Genomic DNA, 22,127 nt, shown 5'->3' on the forward strand with positions numbered 1-22,127 from the left:
GTCCTGGATTGCAATATACTTTCCTCTTAGGACTGCCTTTGCTGCATCCCAGAGATTTTGTATTGTTGTATTTTCGTTTTCGTTGGTTTCCATATATTTTTTAATTTCTTCTCTGATTGTCTGGTTAACGCAATCATTCTTTAGTAGGGTGGTTTTTAACCTCCACATTTTTGGAGGTTTTCCAGACTTTTTCCTGTGGTTTATTTCAAGTTTCATAGCATTGTGATCTGAAAGTGTGCATGGTATGATCTCTATTTGTTTATACTTATGGAGGGCTGCTTTCTGTCCCAGTATGTGGTCTCTCTTGGAGAGTGTGCCATGTGCGCTCGAAAAGAAGGTGATTTTCCTATCTTTACGATGCAGAGTTCTAAATATATCTATCAGTTCCATCTGTTCCAATGTGTCGTTCAGGTCCATTGTTTCTTTAGTGATTTTCTGTCTGGTTGATCTATCCATTGCTGTCAGTGGAGTATTAAAGTCCCCTGCAATTAGCACATTGTTATCAATAAAATTTTTTCTGTTTGTGATTAGTTGTTTTATGTATTTGGGCACTCCCAAATTTGGCGCATAGATATTTATAATTGTTAGCTCTTCCTGATGGAGAGATCCTGTAATTATTATGTAATGTCCTTCTTCTTCTCTTGTTACTGCCTTTACTTTAAAGTCCAGTTTGTCTGATATAAGTATGGCTACTCCACTTTCTTTTGGCTTCCAGTCGCATGATAGATATTTCTCCATCCCTTTACTTTCAACCTGAAGGTCTTCCGGTCGAAAGTGAGTCTCTTGTAGACAACAAATAGATGGGTTTTGCTTTTTGATCCATTCTGCTACCCTGTGTCATTTGATTGGAGCATTCGGTCCATTTACATTCAGTGTTGTTATTGAGAAATATGGGTTTAGAGTCATTGTGTTCTCTCTAGAATTCATGTTTATAGTGGTGTCTCTGGTACTTTGTATTCTTTGCAACATTTCCCTTATAGAGTCCCTCTTAGGATTTCCTGTAGGGCTGGTTTGGTGGTCATGAATTCTCTCAATTTTTGTTTATTTGGGAACACTTTTATCTCTCCTATTTTGAATGACAGGCTTGCTGGATAAAGGATTCTTGGCTGCATGTTTTTTCTGTTCATCACATTTAAGATTTCCTGCCATTCCTTCCTGGCTTGCCAGGTTTCATTAGATAGGTCTGTAACCACTCTGATAGGTTTCCCTTTGTATGTGAGGGCCCTTTTCTCCCTAGCTGTTTTCAGAATTCTCTCTTTATCTTTATATTTTGCGAGTTTCACTATGATATGTCATTCTGAAGGCCAATTCAAGTTACGTCTTAAGGGGGTTCTTTGTGCCTCTTGAATTTGAATGTCTATTTCTTTTCCCAGATTTGGGAAATTTTCAGTTATAATTTGGTCTAGTATCCTTTCAGGCCCTTTCTCTCTCTCTCTGTCTCTTCAGGAAATCCTATGACATGGATGCTGTTCTGCTTGACTGTGTCACTCAGGTCTCGAATTCTCTTTTCCTGCTCCTGGATTAATTTCTCTCTCTTTTTTTCAGCTTCCTCTTTTGCTATAACTATATCTTCCATTTCGCCTATTCTCTCTACCTCGTCAATCCTTGAGGTGGCTGCCTCCAGTTTTTTATTCACCTCACCTATAGCCTTTTAAAACTCATTATATTGCCTAGTCATTGTCTCAGTTGATTCTTTGGTGCTTTTCTCAACCCCAGCGATTAATTTTATGACAAGTTTTTAAAATTCTTGATCCGGTATGTTGTCTAGATCTGTCTTGAGTAGTTATGTGGCTGTGACTTCCTCTTGGAGGTTCTTCAGGGGAGAGTTCCTTCGTTTTGTCATTTTTGCTAGTTTTCTGTCTCTTGTTACCTTTAGAAAGCTCATTGTGCACTGTGCACCTATTAATATTTCTCTGTTAAAGGAGGCTTATTGACTGTCCAGGGCCTGTCATTTCAGGAAATATTCTTTTAATGGTGTCTCTCAGTTTCTCTTGTTGTGCCTTTGAATATTTTATTTCCCTACTCAGCAATATTTGGGACTCGCTGTCATGCACACTTTGGCTTGTTTCTTGGTGTAGCCCTAAGAAGGAAAACAGACAGACACACACAGAGGGAACAGTAACACACAAACGCACAGACAAACCAAACAAACAAACACATTAAAAGGGGGAAAGAAAATAAAGAATGGAGAGGAAAGAGATGAAAAGAGGAGAAGAAGAAAAGAAAAAGAAAAAGAAAGAAAAGAAAAAAATATATAAATAAAGGGGGTCAGAGACAACAAAAGACAGTGGATAGTCTAAAAGTGTATGACCAGTTGAGGGGAGAGGTAGGGATGAGATATAGGAGAATATATCTTGATTGTGAGAAGTTAAAGAAGAAAAAAAGAAAAAAAAGGGGAGAATGGAAAATGAGGAGTAAAAATTTTAAAAAGTTTAAGTAAAAAAAAAAGTAATGATAATAAAAAATACCTACAGAAAAAGGCGAAAAGAAAAAAATGAAGAAAAAAAAAGAAAAAAATTATAAAAACAAAAAACAACAACAATTAAAACAACAACAGCAACAACAAAAACAAAAAACCAGTAGCTCCTTCTCGTGGATAGGCGTGGTTTGATGTGATAGGTCTGGAGGCTGCTCTCAGAGGCTTTGCCTTGGTGTCTGCAGAGATTAGATAGGCAGCATGCCAAGCTCTGCTGAACTACGAACTGTAGGCCTCTCTAATGAGTCTGATCTCCTTTTGCCGCGGTTGAGCGCAGTTGAGTTGTATTTTCCAGGCCCGCCTTGGTTCAAAGTTCCAGTCCATGCACTTTTTATGCTACCACAGATGAGATGTTTTTGTTTTGGTTGCTGGCTCCTTAGGGGGAGGAATCAGGTTTGTCTTGGCTCAGGCTGGGATTTTGGCTGCCCCTGCCTGAGGCGAGATGCGCAGCAGGAGGTGAAGTATGTGCGCACTGTCACAGACCCAACCTCCAGCGGGCATTGGGGGAGGAATGAGGGTTTAGCTGTTGCTGGAGGCGGTGCTGGGAGCTGCTGGAAATGAGCTGGGAGCTCCTGCAGCCTGCGCACACACCCAGGTCTCCACAGCCGGCAATTCTCTGCTGGGATCACGCAGAGGTGGGGGCTATTTTTTCCCTGTTGGTACCCGGGATTCAGGGTTCGCCGGCCAATGCTGGCAGCGAGATGCGCCGTGGAAATGAGGTGCGTGCTCCCACTCCCAAAACCGAGGTTGAGGTGAGCACCCCTGACACTGCCACTGCAGTGGTCACCAACTCCTTGCCAAGATGGTGCTGTGCTGGAAGCTGTTCCTTCCCTTGTGCCACCTGGGTTTGGGATTGGGCTACCCAGCAGTTATCTATGGAGTGAGCTTCTCTCTCCAAGCGCGGTTAAGCGTTCTTTACCTCTTCCCCAGAGACAGTACTATGTGCGTGTTCAGTCTCTCTGTCTCTTCCCTTTGTCTCTCGGGCTCCACGCGCTTGCCCCGCGTTGGGCTGGGGCTGCCACCTCCCCTGCCCATCTTGGGCTGGCCCGTTTTCCAATCTCCCCAGTTTGCACTCACTCACTCAGGTATCCTTCAGGTTCTCTTCCTTCTGGAGTCCATATTTTCTCCTTCTGCTCTTGCAGATGAGAGTAATGTCCTTCTCAGTTTGATCGATGGGGCAGATGAAGTTTACAGAGCTCCCTTCCTCCCTGCCATCTTCAGAAGTTTATATCTTAAGAGTTCTGGAGCCTGGGAGTTCAAGTCGGGGTGCCAGCATGGTCACGGTCTGATACAGGCCCTCCCCCAGAGTGCAGATGTCTCACGTGGTAGAAGGGGTTAGGGAGCTCTGCAGGGTCTCTTATAAGAACACTAATCCCATTTATGAGGGCTCCACTCTCTTGACCTAAGCACTTCCCAAAGACCTTGCCTCCCAATACCATCACACTGGACATAGGACTTTGTTGGGGTGCAAACATCCAGACCATAACACCTGATCAATGGCTGGAAACAGGACCACTTAGGGATCACAACTCAGGCGCCATTCTTAAGGGTGCAGGCGACAGCATTAGACTCTTACACCCCATTCAAGCAAAAGAGGGATGTGTCTCTAAAGCAGTTCGGCCAATCCATATATTATAAATACTTTTAATTTTTACCAATGAAAACCCATTTCTAACATTTATCATGCTAATTAAGTCACTGTTCTCATAATAAAAGCCTATTTCTGACATCACTTTTCTAATTAACAAGACTTAGGGGATTGATTGGTATTTGGGCTGCTGAAGCATGGACTGTAGTCTCCTCTGGAGTGTGGCATTTCTGATACATTGCTAGCTGGCCACCTTGGGAATATAGGTCCTCTGTTAAGGCAGTTGACTGCTCTCAGAGGCAGAGCTTAAGCTGGCTAGCAATTCTATAATGTTGCACTATTTATGCTGGAAAGTATTTTGGAGTGACACCATGAGGAATACTCATATCCTCTGTTGAATGTTTTATGATTGAATTATCTATTTAGTACTGGTCTCTACCCCTGTCCCCATGTTTCTGGAAATGATACCCCTGCCCCCATACATAATGATATGATCTTACCCTCTCCATATGCAGCTGCTTGGTCCAGTGAGGAACAGGGCCAAGTGTGGCCAGTCAGCCTTTCTTCCCAGGAAATTGGAAATTGAGACACAAAAGGAGAGGTGGCTAATTTTTGGTTAACTGGGCCCATTTCATGGAAGCCTGGGAGCTGAGGGGTGTTTCCTGCCTTGTGTGTCACATGGGAAAAAAAGAAGCAGCCAGTCTGGGAAAGAGAAAAAACAAAACACAAAAGAAGCAGAAAGAGACTCACAAAGGAGGAGGGCTCCTAGGTTTCCCAAAGCCTTTGATTCCTGGTTTTGGTGGCCATGAAAAGATGTCCCCAAATCTGCTGTGGGGAGCAAAATTGAGTGACGGCTCCACTGTTTCCTCTCTGGATGTCCCACTACATTAACATCGAGGTCCCTCTTCTACAGGCAGCTCCCTGATGATGACTGTGCACAGCAGGGCTGAAACACAGGCCCTTTCCTACAAGACACAAGACCCACCCTGTAGACTTTGGTCCAAAGGCTCAACTTGCCCAAGACACTCTTGGAACTCACTGCAGTCTAAGGCTCTTCCTGCCCAATTGTGTTTCCTTCCTCCTCTCCTCCATACTGTGCTAGGCATGCATCATGGTCCAAAGGCCTTTCCTGTCTTCTCCAGCTCCCTCCTCTACTTCTCTTATGGGAACTTCCCCCATTAAACTCTTGTACAATTAATCCTATGTTGGTAACTGCTCTCAGAGGACCTGTACTGACACACTGGTTCTAGTCTCTTCCTGATGCCTGATTATATTCCTCCTCTTATACTCCTAAGACCCATAGGTATATTTTCTCACTTAATTCATGTGAATTAACACTGAGAGGTATGTATTATTATCACCATTTTCCAGATGCAGAATGCATTTCTGAGTTTGAGAAGTTTGTCCAGGATCACACAGTGGATATAGCTTTGAAAGTGGAAAGGTCAGAATTTGAATCCAGAACTTTCAGACTCCAGAGCTCATATATGACTAAGGCACTTAATTCTTCTGCATGCTACATGCTGAGTTAGTTCAAAAGTTAAAACTATCTGAATTAATATTTAAATTTTGCTTCCTAAACCAAATTAAGTCCCCTACCCCATATTTCTGTATTTCTTGAGACTTTTTCCTGCACTCAGATAACCGTTCTTTCCTTCTTGACTTTTTTTTCCAACTTCTCTCTTTTTTAAGTTTTTATTTTAATCACATGGTACTCATCACTATAAGTGCACTCCTTATTCTACATCATCTACTTCACCCTTTCCCCCACTTACTGCCCACTCTAGTAGCCATCAGTTTGTTCTCTAAGTCTCTTTCTTGATGTCTCTCTCTCTTTTTGCTCATTTGTTTCTTAAGCTACACATATGAGTGAAATCATAGAGTTTTTGTCTTTATCTAATGGACTTATTTCACTTAGCATTATACTCTCTAGGTCATCCATGTCATTGCAGATGGCAAAATTTGATTCTTTTTTATGGCTGAGTAGTATTACATATATAATATACAGACACCATATCTTCTTTATACATTCATCAATCCATGGGTTGCGTTCATACCTTGGCATCTGGAGATAATGCTGCATTATATAAATATAAAGAGGCATAAATATTGGGGGTACATGTATCCCTTTGAATTTGTGTTTTTGTATTCTTCAGATAAATACCCAGTAGTGTGATTGTTGGATCATAGGGGAGCTCTATTTTTAACTTTTTGAAGATGCTCCATACTGTTTTCCACAGTGGTTCCACCAGTTGGCACTCTCAGTGATGATGTAAGAGAGTTCCTTTTTCTTCACATCCTCACCAACACCTGTTGTTTCTTGTGTTGTTGATTTTAGCCATTTTGACAGGTATGAGGTGATCTCTCATTGTAGTTTTGATTTGCATTTCCATGATGATAGGTGATGATAAACATCTTTTCCTGTATCTGTTGGCCATCTGTATTTCTTCTTTGGAGAAATGTCTGTTCATGTCTTCTGCTCATCTTTAAATTGTATTACTTGTATTTTGGGTGTTGAGTTTCACAAGTTCTATATTTTGGATAATAACCCTTTTTCTGATAAATCAATTACAAATACCTTTTCTTATTCTGTAGGCTGCATTTTAGTTTTGTTGACTATTTCCTTTGCTGTGAAGAAACTTTTTATTTTGATATAGTCCCAAATAGTTTACTTTTTATTTTGTTTCCTTTGTCTCAGGAGATATATCTAGAAAGAAGGTGCTCTGGTCAGTGTCAGAGAAATTGCTGCCTGTGCTCTCTTCTAAAATTTTTATGGTTTCAGGTCTCACATTTAGATCTTTAATCCATTTTGAATTTATTTTTGTGCATGATATAAGAAAGTGGTCCAGTTTCATTCTTTTGTGTGTGGCTGTCCAGTTTTCCCAACAGCATTTGTTGAAGACCGTCTTTTTCCCATTGGATATTCTTTTCTGATTTCCTGCTTTGTTGAAGATTAATTGACCATATAATTGTGGACTTATTTCTGGATTTTTAAAATTCTGTTCCATTGATCTATGTGTCTTTTTTTGGTACTAGTACCATACTGTTTTGATTACTATAGGTTTGTAATGTAATTTGAAGTCTGGAATTGTGATGCCTCCAGCCTTGCTTTTTTCTTCAAGATTGCTTTGGGTATTTGGGGTCTTTTGTTGTTCCATAAAATTTTTAGGATTGTTTGTCTAGCTCTGTGAAAAATGCTAGTGGTATTTTGATATGGATTGCATTAAATGTTTAGATTGCTTTGGGTAATATGGACATTTAAACAATATTTGTTCTTCCAATTTATGAGATGGAATGGCTTTCCATTTCGTTGTGTTGTCTTCAATGTCTTTCATCAGTGTTTTATAGTTTTCAGAGTACAGATCTTTCATCTCTTTAGTTAGGTTTATTTCTAGGTATCTTATTATTTTTGAAGCAATTATTAATGGAATTTTCTTCTTTTTTAAAGTTTATTTATATTGAGAGAGTGAGAGAGAGAGAAAGAGGGAGAGAGAAAGTGGGGGAGAGGCAGAAAGCAAGAGCAAGAGTGAGAGCGAGAGCGAGAGAGAGAGAAAGGATCCCAAGCAGGCTCTGTGCTGTCAGCACAGATTCTGATGTGGGGCTCAATCCATAAACTGTGAGATCATGACCTGAGCCAAAACCAAGAGCCAAAGTTTAACAGACTGAACCACCCAGGTGCCCCTGAGATTGTTTTCTTAATTTCTCTTTATGCTTCTTTATATTTTGTTTATAGAAATGCAGCAGATTTCTGTATGTTGATTTTGTATCCTGTAACTGATACAATTTATTTATCAGTTCTAGCATTTTTTCAGTGTAGTCTTGGTTGTTCTATGTATAGTATTATGTCATCTGCAAATAATGAAAGTTTTACCTGTTCATCACCAACTTGGATACCTTGTATTTCTTTTTGTTGTCTGATTACTGTGGCCTAAGATTTCCTCTACTATGTTGAATAAAAATGGTGAGAGTGGATATCTTGTCTTGCTCCTGGCCTTAGAGGGAAAGCTGTCAGTTTTCCCCCACAGAGTATGATGTTAAGCCATGGGTTTTTCATAGATGGCCTTTATTATGTTGAGGTATGCTCCCCCAAACCTACTTTGTTGATGGCTTTTATCATAAATGGATGTCGTACTTTGTCAAATGTTTTTTCTGCATCTATTGAAATGATCATATGGTTTTTATCCTTTATTTTATTGATATGATGTATTGTATTGATTGATTTGTGAATATTGAACCACTTTTACATCCCAGGAATAAATCCTACTTGATTGTAGTGAATGATTTTTTAAAAAGTATTGTCAGATTTGGTTTGCTAGTATTTTTTGTTATTGTTGAGGATTTTGACATCAATGTTCATCAGATATTTTGGCCTATAGTTGTGTGTGTGTGTGTGTGTGTGTGTGTCTTTATCTGGTTTTTGTATCAGGATAAGGCTGGCCTCATAGAATGAATTTGGAAGTTTTCCTTCCTTTTCTATTTTTTTGGAATAATTTGGGAAGAATATATATTAACTCTTCTTTAAATGTTTGGTGGAATTTGCCTATAAAGCCATCTGGTCTTGGATTCTTGTTTGTTGGAAGTTTTTTGATACTTACTCAGTTTATTTGCTTGTTATTGGTCTTTTCAAATTTTATTTTTATTACTGTTTTGCCTTTCGTAGGTTATATATTTCTAGGGATTTATCCATTTCTTCTAGGTTGTCCAATTTGCTGGCATATAGTTTTTTATAATATTCTCTTATAATTGTATTTCTGTGGTATTGGTTATTATTTCTCCTCTCTCATTTGTGATTTTATTTATTTGAGTCTTTTTTCTTTATTTCTTGATAAGTCAGGCTAGACATTTATCAACTTTGTTGATTTTTTTTTTCAGAGAATCAGCTCCTGGTTTTATTGATGTGTTCTATTTTTTTTAGTTTCTATATAATTTATTTCTAATCTTTATTATTTCTTTTTTTCTGCTGATTTTGGTTTTGTTTGTTCTTTTTCTAGCACCTTGAGGTGTAAGGTTAGGTTGTTTGAGAATTTTCTTGCTTTTTGAAGTACACCTGTATTGCTATAAACATCCCTCTTAGAAGTACACTTGCTGCATCCCAAAGTTTTGAACCATTGCAATTTGTTTTCATGTATTTTTTATTTCTTCTTTTATTTTCTGGTTGACCCATTAGTTGCCTAGTAGCATGTTATTTAACCTCCATATATCTGTGGGTTTTCCAGCTTTTCCCCCCACTGTGGTTGACTTCTAGTTTCATAGCATTGTAGTCCGAAAAGATGCATGGTACAACTATGATCCTTCAAATTTTTTGAGGCTTGTTTTGTGGCCTAAAGTGTGATCTGTTCTGGAGAATGTTCCATGTGTGCTTGAAAAGACTGTATATTCTACTGTTTTAGGATAGAATGTTTTGAATATAACCAGATGTTAAATCCATCTGGTCTAGTGTGTCATTCAAAGCCAATGTTTCCTTTTGCTTTTCTGTTTAGGTGATCTGTCCATTGATGTAAGTGGGGTGTTAAAGTCCCATACTGTTATTTTATCACTATCAATTATTTTCTTTTTGTTTGTGATGAGCTGTTTTTATTTTGTTTGTTGTTTTATTTTTTTTTTTTGTATTTGGCTACTCCCATGTTGGGTGCATAAATATTCTGAACTGTTATGTCTTCTTATTGGATTGTCCCTTTCATGATTATACAGTGGCCGTCTTGTCTCTTATTATAATCTTAGTTTTAAAGTCTTTTTGTTTTATATAAATATTGCTACCCCAGCTTTTCTTTTGATATCTATTTGCATGGTAAATATTTTTTCATCCCCTCACTTTGAAACAGATTTGTTTAGGTCTAAAATGAGTCCTTGTAGGCAGCATATAAATGGGTCTGTTTTTTAATCCATTCTGTCACCCTATGTCTTTTGATTGGCATTTACATGCCAAGTAATTATTGATAGATATGTACTTATTGCCCTTTTATTACTTGTTTTGTGGTTGTTTCTGAAGATTTTGTCTGATCCATGGTTTTCTGTGTTGTTTTTTTTAGTGGTATATTTGGATTTCTACTTACTCTTTGCATACTTGTTAGTGGTTTTTGATTTGTGATCACCATTAGGTTTGAATATCACATTTTCTGCATATAGCAGTCTATATTAAGTTGATGGTCCTTTAAGTTTGAAACCATTCTTTACTCCTTTCCTCTGCATGCTGTCAGTATATGGTGTCATATTTTACATTTGTATTTTGTGAGTTTTTTGACTGATTTTTTAGATAAATATCCATTTTTAGTGTTTTTGTATTTTTTCCATTCAAACTGTTGTTTTTTGGTTTTTCCTTGCCACTCAATGAGTCCCCTTTAGTATTTCTTGCGAGACTGGTTTAGTGATCATGAACTCCTTTAGTTTTTGTTTGTCTGAGAAACTCTTTGTCTTTCCTTCTATTCTAAATGATAGCCTTCCTGGATAGAGTAAGAGCCTTGGCTATAGGCTTTGCCTATTCAGCACTTTGACTATATCATGCCACTCTTTTCTGGCTTGGAAAGTTTCTGCTGAAAAATTCACTGATAGCCTCCTAGGGTTTATTTTGTACATAACTGTCTTCTTTTGTCCTGCTGCTTTTAGTATTTTTTTCTTTATCACTATATTTCGCTATTTTAATTATAATATGTCTTGGTGTGGACATATTGCTTTTGTTGATTTTATTGAGGGGTCTCTGTGTCTCCTGGATCTGGATATCTGTTACCTTTTCCAGATTAGGGAAGTTTCAGCTATTATTTCTTCAAATAAATTCCCTGCTCCCTTTCCTGTCTTCTTCTTCTTCTGGGACTCCTATAATACAAATGTTATTACATTTGGCAGAGTCACTGAGTTGCCTAAGACTATTCTCGTTTTGTATAATTCTTTTCTTCCCTCTTGTTCAGCTTGATTGCTTTCCATTACTTTCCATTCTTCTGGGTCATTAATTTGTCTCTGCTTCTTCTAGCCTGCTGTTTGTTCCATGGAGTGTGTTTCTCATTTCATTTATTGAGCCCTTTATCTCTGCTAAGCTATTTCTTATCTCCATGTTGATGGTTTTACTGATGTCCTCTACTTTTTTCTCAAGTCCAGTGAGTATCTTTATGATCGTTGCTTTACATTCTCCATCAAGCTTGTAACATATCTGTTTTACTTAGATCTCTGGCTGTGTCCTTGTTCTATTCTTTTATTTGGGACAAATTCCTCTGTCCTCTCATTTTGTCTAAGTCTCTGTGCCTTTCTCTGTGTTAGTAAAGTCAGCTATGCCTCCTGTTCTCGAGGGTAATAGCTTTATTGAGAAGAGGTCCTGTAGTGCTCTGCGGTGTTGGGTTCCCAGTTCCCCAAGGCCTGGCCATCCCAGGAGTATCTCCAATGTGTGCGTGCATGTGCTCTGCCATTGTGCCCTGGTGACTTTACCTTTCAGTCCATTGTCTGCAGAGGCTCTCTTTGCCTGTTGTGGGCAGTGCTTGGTCCCTGGCCTGAATGTTACTAGTTTTAACTAAGTGTGCTCTGATCTGCTTGTGAAATGTGACCTGTCACCACTGCTGCCACGACTGGAACTGAGGCGTTGCACAATTCCCAGGTCAGAAGATGTGGTGTTGGAAGGGATTTGGGTTGGTCTTCTGGGGGAGGGTGCCTGTGGCACTGGGACTGAGGCAAGTGTGACTGGGAAGGGTGGTTCTTCTGGAGTGTGGAGAGCAGAGCTTGGTGTCAGCAAGTTAGATTGCAAGTGTGGATGCTGGACTGGTTCCTGCAGGTGACGCTGTGTCTATGGTGAAGAGTAGGGGAGGGAAATGGTCCCTGCCAGTCCCTTTGTTTCCAGAAGTGTCTCTCTAGGAATGCTGCCTCTCTGGGACACACTGTGAGATGAGCAACTGACCCCCACACTGTGTGCCCCAAATGCTCTTCAGATTGCTGTTTCCACACTGTATGTTCATGGATTTTGCCTGCTTTCTCTACAGGAGAAGCCCTAATGTCCTCTGAGTTCTCCCAGAGCCAAGTACGCTGACCTTTAAAATTCCAGGGGTTAAGCCCCACTAGTTGCAAGAACTCATGAAATTCGAGCCCTCTTGCTTTGTAAGCCAATTGCCCCAGGGATTCATTTTTACAGTGCACACCCCTGTCACCCTTCTCTGTGACTGTGGCTCCCTCCCCACCACAGTAGCTAAGATCCATTTCTCTCCCAAATTGCATCTCTGCACTTTCTACCTTCTTTGATGTGGTCTCTTCTCTACCTTTAGTTGTGGAATTTGTTCTGCCAGTCTTCAGATTGATGTTTGGGGTATTTAGGATGCTTTGATGGTTACCTAGCTGTACTCATGAGATGAGGTGAGTCCAAGGTCCTTCTACTCTGCCATCATCTTCCCCCTCTCCTCCTCCTTCCTAACTCTTAGTCAACACTGAAATATTCCCTAATCCCTTTAAATTCTCTTCACTTAAAGCAGGTGCCATTGGGGGTTACAAGATAATCATCTTCATTCCTGTTGCAAATAAGAAAAGGTAATGCTTTCAGATTTAATGCTACCATTTCTCTGCTATCTCTACAAATAAGCCACAATCACATTGGTGTCAAAGGTACAGGAGGCAGAACAAATTATACCTTGTGAGGGGACAGACATACTACAAAATCCAAAAGGAATTACGAAGAGACTTTATGTGCTCTGCAACTCTGAGTCAGGAGAGATTTGGTGGCTCTCTCTACAATAGTTAAAAATAGAGATAAAAGAAACAGAACCCAAGTAAATGGTTTGACAGATTACCAAGAAATGCTATATTTCTGAACCACTGAAGCAAGGTTTTCTCTACTTTAAATAGTCTAAATTGGGTGATAAAAAGTATGAATCCCCATCCGGGAACAAAGTACAGAATTAATACAACTATGAAATGGAAAATAGTCAAGCCAGAGCTGTCCCTTTCTTGGGAGAATTGTACAGGCCAAATATAAGCTGCTTGCCTGAGACATAATGTCCTGTTTCTTAGCATATAGTCAAGAACTAACTGACGTGGGGGATGGAAGACTGGTCCTCTTGCCCCAAGTGAGGACTGGCTCTGCGGTGCATTTTTGTGTTCGAGAGTTCTCCATGGGATCAGACTGAAGACAGAGTCCAGCTGAGATCATATAGTTGCTTAGCCTTCCTCTGCGTTGTTCTGCCTCTCTCATTCCCCATTGGAAGGTCCTTCCCCCAGTAAATCCCACCTGTAAGAATCCTTGTTTTAGGCTCTGTTTCTAGGGAACCTATTCTAAGATAGTGGCTTATAGGAGTTTTATTTTGGAAGAAGTCGAATGCAGGCTAGCAATTTAGATGCTTTCTTAGACCCTTGGCAATGCTAGAGAACAAGTTTGTGGATGGTGGGAGATCTTAAGGGAAAGGGGAGAGAACTGGATGGTGAAAAGTGAGGGAAGAAGGTGAAGAAAAAAATTCCTGACTGACTAAAACTTTGTAGTATAGCAGATTCCTAAGAACCTGTGAACATGAATGTCACTTATCCAACATGTCCTCAAACTGGAAGATGAGGTATTTTGAAGGTGTTGTAACATATACTCTTGGATCTTGAGCATACCTTTCCTGTGCTTCTTGATTTGGCTTTATTTTTATTTTTATTTTTTTATTTTTTGGCTTGACTAGAGTACAATTTTATTGTGGTTTGTATTTTGTAAATATTAATTTTGGATCTAAGTTCTTTTCCTCCAAAAGATACATTTGTGGTAAGAAACATGACTCTACCTTTACAAAACAAAGATGCAACAAAAAATTCTTTCATTTTTGCATGCTACCCTAAATTCAAAGCATCCATGATGGCTATTTTCATCATTAAACAGAGCTTCCCTTTCTGCAAAGCTTGTAACTTTTCTGCCAGTGCCAGATGTTTTTTTTTTTAATAATAGTTCATTGTCAAATTGCCACATTTTCTTTATCGCTTTGTCTGTTGATGAACATTTATTTCCAGATCTTAGCTATAGTGAACTAAATATTGCAATAAATAGAGGAGTGCTAATATTTCTTCAAGACCCAGATTTCACCTCTTTTGGATAATCATCCAGAAGTATGACTGGTGGATCATATGGTAATTCTATTTTTTTTATTAAACAATTTTTAAATATTTATTTTTTATTTTTTTAAATAGTTTATTGTCAAATTGGTTTCCATATAACACCCAGTGCTCTTCCCCACAAGTGCTCTCCTCCATTACCACCACCTCCCTTCCCTCCGCCCCCTCCCCCTTCAACCCTCAGTTTGTCTTTAGTATTCAATAGTCTCTCAGGTTTTGCGTCCCTCTTTCTCCTCAACTCTCTTTCCCTCTTCCCCTCCCCCTGGTCCTCCATTAGGTTTCTCCTGTTCTCCTGTTAGACCTATGAGTGCAAACATATGGTATCTGTCCTTCTCTGCCTGACTTATTTCGCTTAGCATGACACCCTCAAGGTCCATCCACTTTGCTACAAAAGGCCAGATTTCATTCTTTCTCATTGCCATATAGTACTCCATTTTGTGTATATACCACATCTTCTTGATCCATTCATCAGGTGATGGACATTTAGGCTCTTTCCAGGACTTGGCTATTGTAGAAAGTGCCGTTATGAACATTGGGGTGCATGTGCTCCTATGCATCAGCATTTCTGTATCCTTTGGGTAAATGCCTAGAAGTGCTATTGCTGGGTCATAGGGGAGTTCTACTGATAGTTTTTTGAGGAACCTCTATACTGTTTCCCAGAGAGGCTGTACCAGTTTACATTCCCACCAACAGTGTAGGAGGGTGCCCATCTCTCCACACCCTTGCCAGCATGCAATCCCTATCAAAGTTGCACCAACATTCTTCTCAAAGCTAGAACAAACTATCTTAAAATTCATATGGAACCACAAAAACCCTGAATAGCCAAAGTAATATTGAAGAAGAAAACCAAAACGGGAGGCATCACAATCCCAGACTTTAGCCTCTACTACAAAGCTGTCATCATCAAGACAGTATGGTATTGGCACAAAAACAGACACATGGACCAATGGAATCGAATAGAGAACCCAGAACTGGACCCACAAGTGTATGGCCAATTAATCTTCTACAAAACAGGAAAGAGTATCCAATGGAAAAAAGACAGCCTCTTCAATAGGTGGTGTTGGGAGAGCTGGACAGCAACATGTAGAAGAATGAAATTAGACCACTTTCTTACACCATTCACAAAAATAAACTCAAAATGGATAAAGGACCTGAAAGGGAGACAGGAAAACATCAAAACTGTAGAGGAGAAAGCAGGAAGTAGCCTGCTTGACCTCAATTGCAGCAATTTCCTCCTCGACACATCTCCAAAGGCAAGGGAATCAAGAACAAAAATGAACTATTGGGACCTCATCAAGATAAAAAGCTTCTGCACTGCAAAGAAAACAATAAAAAAAAACTAACAGGCAACCAACAGAATGGGAAAAGATAGTGGCAAGTGGCATATCAGATAAAGGGCTAGTATCCAAAATCTACAGGGAACTCACTAAACTCCATACCTGAAAACCGAATAATCCAGTGAAGAAATGGGCAGAAGATCTGAACAGACACTTCTCCAAAGAGGACATCCCGATGGCCAATGGGTACATGAAATGATGCTCAGCGTCACTCATCATTAGGGAAGTACAAATCAAAACCACACTGAGATACCACCTCACACCGGTCAGAATGACTAAAATGAACACATCAAGAGATTTGGCTTTATTTTTAAACACCAAACAGATTTCTCTGAACTTACTTCCAGGCAGATTTAGTGGAGGCTTTCAACTACTTCAGGAAAGTTTTGTATGCCTCTAGCTAGCAGCTGGCATTGATTACTCTCCCACAGGACAATTAGAGTGCTGGAACCACTGCAGAGCATAGCATCTGTAAAATGATTTGCTGTGACAGCTAAAGGAGGTTCTAGGATTAGTCATGTCTTTTGTTCAGAACAGTCAGAACGTCACCACTTAATAAGGACACGTTCTGAGCTCATAGAACTTCTTCAGGTATCCGTAGAATGATTCAAAGATTTGGTGTCTGTGGTCAGCTTCCCCCTACAGGGTTTGTAATGATTATGTGAATGATACTTTTAGAGCACTTAGCCCAAAGTTGGCAGGAAGTAAATGCATGGCAAGTGTCACTCATCATGAGGTCAGTTACTGAGCTCTCCAGCATTGTTTCCATGTGTGCTTTCATGTTGCCTCTAGTCTTTGCTCTTTCTAGCTCTTGGTGCTTTGGGGCCTCACAGCATTGCCTCCTCCTGAGGTTGATCCAGACTCTCTGTGGACTCCCAAACTCTTTGATCTTAGTTCTTAGATGATTGACTCCATGTGACCCCACTTATTTGGTGACTCTTCCCCCTGAGTCTCTGCCTTTGGCAACTTGTGCCTGGCCTTCCTATTCAACAATTCTTGCCCTTCAGGTTTTGATGATTACCATGATCTCAGGTGGGAAAACTTCCAATTAATATAACTCAGGAATTACATGGAACCTTACCAGTGATATTACACTAGTTCTCACTGAGATGAAGGGAGTTCAGCTATTTCCTTCTGTTTTCGGAGTGGAAAAGCAAGGGCTCAGTGGAAAAAGTATTACTACAACCCTGCTAACCCCATGGTTGAAGTACTCCTTACCCCACCTTCAACCGAGACAGTGTCTGTATTATTGACAATATGTGCATTAGCAAGTTGTGTTTAATGTTAATGTAGTTTGGCCCACTTGCTAATTTTTAGTTCCATTGATTGGATAATCATATGCTGTACTAGAAATACATCATTGTCTGGTCATGGTTCGATGTTCTCTATTCTCCTGGTGGCTGAATGCATCACTGATGAAAACAGAGAGAGAAAATTTATGGGAGATAGTCTCTTGTACTTTGTGCTCTTCTGCAGTACAACTGGTCATAACAACATGTCAGTGCTTTGTGGCTTCCAGAGATTTGTGTTTGGGGAATGAGAGACTATGGTGGTAGTCTCAATTTGACCTTTATGGCTGAAAACCCTGCATTCCCAAGCTTCAAATTTCTCCAAATTTCCTACCTCAGGGTCCACACCAAGGCCTCCTCCTCTTCCAGTTCCCCAGCACCCCTACTTCGTGTGGGACTTGGGGATCTCAACTGAAGGCAGCTTTATCTTGAGCACTCAACTTTACCCAAGGGGCAGTTAGCATTAGAACCTAAGACAAATAGAAACTTGAAGGAAATCTAATTCTTTATGAAAAAACAATTCAGTAATGTTGGGGATAAGTTTTGAGCTTTTACTGTCTCTAGTCATTTTGCCTAAAGACAAAGGGATGATTCTAGCCCAGACTTCTCCATTTGCTAACTTTACCATGGACATGCATAGCACCTAATTAAGACTTTGGCTATGCATCCTTAGAATGGGCACAATAACTACCTCCTGGAATCACTATGAGGATGAGCATTCCTGGCACATAGGTGTGATCTAATAAAAGGTAGATATTATCATTACAGACTGCAGGAATTAGTCACAATTTCACAGCTGGGATGGGACCTGTAAGGTTGAGATTTGCATAAAAGAAAACAAATGTAGAAGATGCTGTATTACCTTTCCCATAACTTCCCATTAGGTAAACGTATTGAGCATCATATGTAATCAACATACAGGCAGAGAAATAAAGACTGCAGATATAATACCCAATCAGGCTTTATTCATGTTTACTAGCTTACAACAGATAGAGCTATACTGTTCACCCTTACGTCTTATAAATCCAGAATGTATTTTTAAATATCCTTTTGAATCAGAGGATGAGAAAGTGGAAAGATGCTAGGGTTGAAGGCAGGGAATAAAGCTCATTTAACTCTAGGTATATTTAATTCATGTTTGTGAGTTATTAGTACAATAAACACTGATTTCATTCATAACCAAGTAGGGCTATTTTTGTCTGAATGAAAAGCACATACATTTGCTCACACAAAGCTCTATTGTGAACTAAAAAAATAATCAGTTTTTATTGTCCAAATAATTGTGCATTAACCAAAGGCTCAAAATGAGGATTCTGAGCATCGTGATCCTAAACTGGAACGTTAATGTGCTAGTTTGTTTATGTGGCATTAAAGGGCAGGTTAGGGCTTAATAGAGGTGAACATGCACCAGAATATTTTCCAGTGGCTTGGGTGCTGCTCACTTAAGCTTTAGTATTTTCCATTGGTGATTCTATAGCATACAGAGGGATAAGTCTTTGATTTATCACAGAGAATGAGAGGGCAACAATGCCCAAAGCAGCAGTGGCTGTGTTTATGGGCACTGTTTCACATACAGGCTGGAGAAATAAACATCGAGAGCCACATACACAAAGCCAACAGGTGCTTTTGGAATGTACCACATATTGAGGCTCTAGAGGAGTTACACAGAGGCCAGACACAAATTCTGAGTTCCCACCGGCTTAGTGCCTTCTTTATAAGGCCAATTTTCAGAGAATGGCCATAACTGTATATATTTTATATTCGTATATAAGATCTCCATAGGCAAAGAACACCTTTATGTAACTATTTTCCTCTGACTTCTGTGAAGAAATTTATAGAATTATAAATATTATAAATAAATTTGGAAACTTCACACCCACTGCAAAGCCCAACGTGGGACTTGAATTTACAGCTCTGAAATTAAGATCTGAGCTAAGATCAAGAGTTGGATGCTCAACTGACTGAGCCACTCAGGCACCCTGAAGGCAGTGAGTTTTTAATACATAACAGCTGAAAAGAGTTTATGTCTATGTAGTGTTTCCTTCTATTATTTTCTTTTTTTCTTTTTATGCACATGAATTTATTGAATAAGTAAATAAATACTCAACACCTACTCTCTGAGCACCCAGAACTTGGAGTGGGCTGAGGAAAGGGGGTTTTACATTAGGATGGACAAGACACAGTCTTTGCCCCTAAGTTGGTCGCCATTCTAGAGGAAAAAATAGGTGATGGGCATTTCATGTGATGAGTTGGTGACCTGGTAAGTGCTGTGTGGAGTCTAACAGGAGCTTCTTACCTTCACCGAGGACTTTCTGGAGAAACTAATGTCCACCCTCAGATCTGAAGGATGAGCAGGAGTTATTCAGTTAATAGAATAAAAATGAGAAAATGTTTCCCCAGAGAAAACAGCACATGTTAAGTTCCTGAGGCAGGAGCGAGCACCGCATGTTCACAAAACCAAGTGAAACTCTGTGTGGCTATAGAGTATGTAGTAGCCTTAGTTTGTATGGCGGGAAGGTTGAAAAGTTGATCTGAATGTAAGGGTGAGACTGGGGAGGAGCCACCTGCATAGTGAGCCAGGGCACTGAGGGCGTGAACAGGGATGATACTGGGAAGGGCTTCACAGGAAGCTCATTGACAGTGGTAGATTTTATGCTGAGGGGAATGAGGAGCCATTGAAACAAGAGACAGGATCAGATTTGTGCTTTAGGAAGAACATGTAAAAGGGGTGCCTGGGTGGCTCAGTCAGTTAAGCCAACTCTTCATTTTGGCTCAGGTCATGATCTCACAGTTCATGAGTTCAAGTCCCATGACAGGCACTGTGGCTCTGTGATGAGGGGGGCAAAATCTGCTTGGGATTCTCTCTCTGCCCCTCACTCCCTCACGCATGCGCACATGCTCTCTTTCAAAATAAACATTAAAAAAAGAATATGTAAAATCAGTTAAAAAATAGTTTGCCAAGTAATAAAATAATTTAAGAGAAAAACAAAAATAATAAAATAAATAAAAATTAGAAAAGGAAGAGCAAAAAGTCTATTTTGAAAATTTTCAGCATCCTTTATTTTTTGGATACATAGTAATTATAAAATCATAAAAATTTTAAAATGAATGATGCTGTATCAATGTATTTTAAAAACTGTGACTTGGGGCACCTGGGTGGCTCAGTCGGTTGAGCGTCTGGCTTCGGCTCAGGTCATGATCTCGCAGTTTGTGGGTTCGAGCCCCATGTCTGGCTCTGTGCTGACAGCTAGCTCAGAGCCTGGAGCCTGCTTCGGATTCTGTGTCTCCCTCTCTCTCTGACCCTCCCCTGCTCGCATGCTTTCTCTCTGTCTCTCAAAAATAAATTTAAAAAATATATAAATAAAATAAAAAATAAGAACTGTGACTTAAAGGCACTTTAAAATGACATTCTGTGAAAATTTATGGTCACAAAAGTATTTACTAGGAACAAATATAAATAGAAAGTAAGTGCATTTTCGTAAGGTAGATGTTCAACCTGGGTCTCACTGGGCTACAGTCAAGTTGTTGACAAGAGTGCGTATCTTTCCAGAGTCTCTAGGGGAGAATACATTTCCTTGCTCCTTCCAGCTTCGAGAGGTTGCACACTGGGATAGTTAATTATATATGTTAATTTGGGCCATAGTTTGTTCAGATTAAACACTATTTTTGGGTGTGTCTGTGAGGGTGTTTCCAGATGAGATTATTATGCTAAGTGAAATAAGCCAGGTAGAGAAAGACAGATACCATAATTTTTTACTCATATGTGGATCTTGAGAAACAACAGAAGACCATGCAGGAAGGGACAGGGGAAAAAAAAAGTCAGAGGGAGGGAGGCAAACCATAAGAGACTTTTCAGTATAGAGAACAAACTGAGGGTTGATGGGGGGAGTGGGGGAGACAGGAAAGGGGGTACTGGGCATGGAGGATGAGCACTGGGTATTGCATAGAAACCAATTTGACAATAAATGATATTAAAAAATAAATAAACATTCAAGCATTAAAAAACAAAAACCTTTCATTGGTAGATCCCATAAAGGTTGGCCCTTTCCTATGTGGGTGAGCATCATCTAATCCACTGAGGGCCAGATAGAAACAAAGGCAGAGGCAAGGAGAATTCCTTTCCTTCCTGTCTGCCTGCTGAGTGGGGCCCCGGTCTCCTGTCCTTGCACTGGTGTTCACAACCTTGGTTCCCTTGATTCTCAGGCCTTTGGATTTAGACTGGAATTAACCAGTGATTCTCCTGGGTTGCCAGCTTGCGGATGGCAGATTGTGGGATTTCTCAACCTCCATAACCCTGTATGCCAATTCCTTATAATCAATCTCTGTATACCTATGTCTGTGACTCTCTATATCTATCTCTATAATATATACACATACCTATCTTCTCTCTGTATATCTTCAATATATTTCTTCTCTCTCTTTCTCTCTCTCTCTCTCTCTCTCTCTCTCTCTCTCTCTCTCTCTCTCTCTCTCTCTCTCTTCCATACATGTATATCTTTTGTTTCTCTGGAGAACCCTAATACATTCACATTCCTTGACTCATGGCCCCTTGCCTCCATCTTCAAAGCCAGCAACCTTACATCTTTCTGTGTCTTTCTATAATCACATCACCCTCTGACTCTTCTCGTTGCTTCTCTTTTCCACTTTTAAGGACCGTTGTGACTGCATTGGGCCCATCTGGATAACCCAGCATATGCTCTCTATCTTAAGGTCATCTGATTAGCGACCTTAAGTTCATGTACAACTGTGATTCTCCATTGCCGTATAATTGTCATATAACTGTAGGTACTGGGGATTAGGACATAGGCATATTTGGGGGGAATTATTCTGTCTAGCACATAGAAGTATTTTCCCTCGGTCTGTCCCTCATTCTGCTATGTCGTGCCTCCTTCAGATAACTTTTCTTATGTTCTTGTTTATTCTCTTAGTGTTTCTTTATGCAAATATTTATTTTCTCCCTTTCTTACACCAATAGTATATGCACTCTCCCTGCATTGCTCTATCTATTTACTGAATAATATATCCTGGTGATCTTTCATATCAGTGTTAGAGAACTTCCTCCTGCATAATATTCCATGTATCAGTAAACCATTGTTTGTTTTTTAAATGGCATTTCAAATCAGAGGGGAGAGGTAAACTATTTAATAAGCTGTATTAGGAGTACAGAGAATATAACATGCACGTAACTGTTTAGCAAAATATCTGGAAAGATAAACACAAATTTTAGCAGAAATTACTTTCGATGAGGGAAGATGAGGGTAAAAGGCAGCTCCATTTTTTACTTTATTTTCGTATTACATAATTTATTTTTATGAGGATATATATTAAGTATTGGGTAATTATATGACCATTATAAAGAATAAGGAAGGTCCAATTTGAAAACTAAATCT

This window comes from Suricata suricatta, chromosome 2 (genome assembly GCF_006229205.1).
Source record: "Suricata suricatta isolate VVHF042 chromosome 2, meerkat_22Aug2017_6uvM2_HiC, whole genome shotgun sequence".
Classification (NCBI taxonomy): Eukaryota; Metazoa; Chordata; class Mammalia; order Carnivora; family Herpestidae; genus Suricata; species Suricata suricatta.